The 5,176-nt window shown below is 39.3% G+C and overlaps 1 pseudogene; it reads right to left on the bottom strand.

Moving 5' to 3' along the window:
- Window positions 1-4,392: 4,392 nt before the first annotated feature.
- LOC129883808 (5S ribosomal RNA) lies at window positions 4,393-4,513 on the bottom strand (annotated as a pseudogene).
- Between the last annotated feature and the right edge of the window lie 663 nt (window positions 4,514-5,176).

A 5,176-nucleotide genomic window follows, 5' to 3' on the forward strand; every position in this document is an offset into this window, starting at 1 on the left:
TTTAACTCCTCCTATTGTATTCACCCCTTTTTGTACGCACCCATTCATTAGGGTTGGCTACTGAGTAGCGCTAAAGTTCATTCATATAGTGGCCTTTTGAGCAACTTTGAGTTCTGTCTATCATTAGCTGGCATAGTTTTAAAGGAATTTGTCATATAAGCTTGCCAATCCTATAGTAACCAGCTAGTCCTGTCTATCTTATTTAAACCATTTCACAATTTTTCCTTACCCCTGCTTGTAACCTTCTTGACATATTCTCGTGTCATTCTTTACATTTACTAGAATATGAGAGAGTACAAGAAATACCTTTTCGCACTTCTTTCTATTTCCTTATTTACTCCTTGCTCATCTTATCTCCTACCATAAGAGTCTTGCTATTTATTTTCCTTGGTTATTTATCTATCGCAATATCATTTGCGACCAACTCTACAACCAACATTTAGCTTTTGACCCAACATGGTGTCATTATCCTTCGTAGTGTCTCTTGAGTTATTCGATATCCTTTTATTAGTATACCCTTTTCTTTTCATATGCATTCACCTTCAAGCGTTACGTCATTCAAGGTCTTATTGAATGTCACGACCCAACCCTGTGGGCTGGGACTGGGGTCCGACCTGGACCCCCGTATACGTAACTTTCAAATATAACCAAATTAAACTATGGGTAATGTGATAAAACCCCCCAAAACCCCAATGGGTTAAAACTTTTTCATGCTTATGTAGCCTCCTTCATTCATATCGTATCATGGAAGAGAATGCAAGCCGACAAGGCTACCATAATGTAAAACATTTACAATGTTCCGTATAGGCATAGCCAAAATAAACTCATGAACAACCCACACATATATGTCTACAGACCTCTAAGAATAGTACGGTAACATATGGTGGGACAGGGCCCCCGTCGTACCCCTGAATAAAAAAATACATATGTACAACAGAGGACCAGTACAAAAAAACTAGGCTCTGGAATAGTGGAGCACCTCCAATCATAGGTGAGCGAAAATCCTGAGCTGGCGGGTCTCTGAAATGAACGTCTGTACCTGCGGGCATGAAATGCAGCCCCCGAAGAAAGAGGGGTCAGTACGATACATGTACTAAGTATATAAGTATAACATAACTGAGATAACAACTGAAACAGGGATGCAGGAAACCAAGTATAGTATTTAATAGGGTACTGTACCTGCACCTCACAAAATAAAGTCCTGAATACCATTATCACGTACCGTATTCGGCCCGCTCGGGGACTCAATGTTAAAAACACATCATCTATCATTATATGCATATATATGCTCTTAGCGTTGTGGAACATACAACCCGATGCATGTATAGAGCAAGTACCTGCCGAGGAACGATGGCCCGATCCACATATCGTATAATAGTGCCGAGGAATGATGGCCCGATCCGTCTATCATATATCAATGCCGAGGTACGATGGCCTGATCCATATATCGTGTAATAATGCCGAGGTACAATAGCCCAATACATAAATAGATCAACATGCCGTGGAACGTACGGCCCGATCCTTACATAGCAAAATATGCTGAGGTACGTTCGGCCCGATCATATATATCATAATGCATATACGTGCACGTAAGATTTCGTAACATATCATACATCCCCCAACCATTATCATAAATATGCCTAATAGACCATAGATTTAGGAACTTACACACCCAATCACTATTCAGCCTATAGAAGGCTCGAGGGTCGTATTTCAACTACCTTAAGAGTTTTAGCATTTAGGAGTGAACATGAGTCACGAGTTATACTTGGAACTTATAACTGGAATTGCCTCTACACTCATATAATATCTCAATTCACTTACATTTAATACATTCCAAAGGGAAGAAGAGACAAGTTTTACACATACTACCTTCCTTCATATAGAAGCCCTAAAAGGGAACAACTCAACTACTACAGGAGTTCTAATATCACGAAGTCAATGAAACTCATGGCTCATGCTTAGAATTCATGGATGGAATTACCCCAAGCTCATATACATATCATTCATTACTTACGTCTAAGACATGCCAAAAAAGAGAAGAATAACTTTACATACCTCGTATGGACTTCTCTTAATCACGTCCATATCACTGTCCTGCAAACCTATTTAACATGGAAGAAATGCGAGTATCAACAACCTTAACTTTTTAGTGCCCTCAGTTGCACCTTAGCATTCATGGAACCTATTTCCTTATTCGCCTCCTCGACTAGTTCTTTAGTTAGCTAGAAATTAATGGAAATCGGGCAACACCTCCCCTATAAAGTGCACTATCCGAATTTCCAATTACATCCCTAATTAATAAATCCAACCAACAACAACACACTGCAGAATATACACATAAAACATGGTGACATCACACAACACAAGCTCCAAACAACTTACTGAAAATTATGACACCAAAATAGGGTTTCTAGTCTTTCTTTTGCAAAGCCTTTATTTATACGAAATGAGGGGTCGTGTGGATGATACCAGAAGCACGCACAACCTTTTTAGAACACATTTAGTCCCTACAACAAACCCCCACACACCTGCAGCAGTACACCACAAGCACAACACTTTACTTCAACGACAATTCAACTATAGCGATTCCAATTTAGTTTGTTTCGAACATCAAGCATTTCTATGATATTTTCACGTTTACAGAAACTTAAACAACATATAATACACTTCATAACAACACCATAAACCCCAATTTGAAGGGAAAGGTCTCACCTTACCCGAAATTGGACAAAGCTTGCCAAAACTGCATCTCGAAAACATCTTGGTATGCTGAATTGGGGCAGACTGTTTGTGCCCCTTTTCTGCTGCACCAAATTGGAATTTTATATTATAAAACACCATTACATAACTTTGGGATACCTTAAATAATTAATTCACGGAAAGAAACTCTGAGTCTTACCTTGGCAGCCCCAAACCCCGTAGCTCCTCTTCTTGCCCTCCACATTTTCCTCTTCTTCTTTCACACTTTCTCTTGTTTGTTCCAAGTGTAAAGCTGAAGGTATGGTTCCTTAGGCATCATAAAATATATATATACACCTTGACGTACTTGAGGAACACCATAGATAATTAATTCACGTAGAAGAATCAAAGAACTAACCTTTAATTCTTCAAAACCGTGGCTGCCTTGTTCCTTTTGGGTTCTTCACATTTTTTCTCTTCTTTGGCTAATGTTTTTGGATGGAAAATGAATTAAGAGTCAGCCAACATGTATATATACACCTCCTTAGGAGGTGACACGTGGCATCCCCCTAGGGGTGACACGTGGCAGCCTCATAGGGTGCCACCTAATCTAAGCTTCCAACCCAAAGATGCCACGTGGCAGCGTGGGGTCCATTCCAAGTAGGTGAGTCACCTGCTTGCTTGTCACTAGCTTGCTTGTCACCTACTTGCTTTACTTTCGTAAGTTCAGAAACTAGTTTTTGCTCCCTTTCGTAGGTTCATCATCTCGTCTTACTTCAAGAGCCTATGTATTCCTTGCTACGTAAGCTCAACACGTACTCCAATAGCTTAAGTATGTAAAACATCCAAGTTGATAGCTTATGCAAGTAAGTCGAGTCCTACGACTAATTACTTGGCCTCCAACTCGTTTCAAATCCTTATAGACCTATTTCCAACCTTCACTCTTAAGGGGCGTCACGTCCTCCCTTACTTAGCGTTATTTGATCATGTTATAGATAATCTGGGTCATGGGACAATTTTCAAGAAGCTTAAAAAGATGTTTTGGAGCACAAAGGTACGGGGTATAACATCCTTCCCTCCTTTAGAACATTCGTTCTCGAATGTTAAGTAGTCTATAAGGTCTTACGAGTGCTTCAAGATTTCTCTGTATTGGTTATCATCGAAAGGCCTCTTATTAACCCATATAGTCAATTTAAGAGGGTAGATTACCTGTAGGCATATAGAACAGGTGATATTTCTTTTCCATTTCTTCTTTTCCAGTTTTGTTACCACACATTATATTGTACCCTTTACACGAACATGTGTAGGAGCTTAAAATGGCTCGGAAGATGCCTTAGCATTGCCATACTAGTCTGTACGTAAACCTGTATCATTTCTTACTTCCTTCATTTGATGTTAGGGCTCCACTATAGCTTTTGTCCTTAGTATTGGTTGTACCTTAAAGGTTTTGCTTCAAACCATCTTATACCTTCCCTTAATGTATTCGAATATAGTAGTTACATGGACGCTAGTGACTTCGTTTATCGAGTAACCACCTAGTTTTACTCTTGGTATATCGCTATTTATAAGTTGCATCAGTTGTTTTGCAAAGCTACATCCCCTATCTCAAAGGGTCTTATCATCTTTCACGGTGGAGTCATATATCCACAATACTTCTTTATACCAATAATGCCATGCAAGGCCAACATATACATACATCCATATCATCTCATATCACAGCCGCATAGGGCTTTCCAAGGGGTTATCTATCCTAGTACTACTCTCGCCCAAGCATGCTTAACTTCGGAGTTCTGATGGAATCCGGTGCGTTAGTGCTGGTATGATCACATCCATCCCTTGTGGGGTCTCTTTTGAATTTTAAGCGTTTCCATTTACATATGATAGCGTTAGTTAATTTTCTCTTATGCTTGTACTTCTCTTTCCACTTCCCCCCTTTAGGGTGTATCCATGTCATTGTCTGTTTATTTCTAACTTTACAAATGCATAGGAGTCCTTTCTAACTTATTTAGTATACTGCGTTATTTCCATATCTTCCTTTACATCCCCTATACTTTGGGTTACCCATGTACGAAACCTTAATACTATGATGAGGTACTTAGAACCCTCAATTTACAGTACCAACTCCAGTCTTGAAAACCAGTATTCGAGTAATATCCTTAATGTAGTAGTGTATTCAAAGCCATATTCCATTCATCTCGATCAGTAATTATCTCGTGCTCATAATTGGTTCAAATTCTCCACTCGGGAGCACTTATACTTTGATGATCTATGTTTCAAGCTTCGTCATAATACTAGCTTTAGTCCAGTGGATACCACTTGACCTTTTATTCTGAACATTCCCTATAAATCTGTGTAAGTCTTTCTTATTCATTCACTATTTGCCTTTCTATCTTCCACATAACTTATTCTGCTTTACACATTTCACAGTACCGGCACGCACTCACAGTCTAGTTTGTCATACTTGCTTTCGCTTCTCTCACTTACCCTCAAGTTT

Source organism: Solanum dulcamara, chromosome 3 (genome assembly GCF_947179165.1).
Source record: "Solanum dulcamara chromosome 3, daSolDulc1.2, whole genome shotgun sequence".
Classification (NCBI taxonomy): Eukaryota; Viridiplantae; Streptophyta; class Magnoliopsida; order Solanales; family Solanaceae; genus Solanum; species Solanum dulcamara.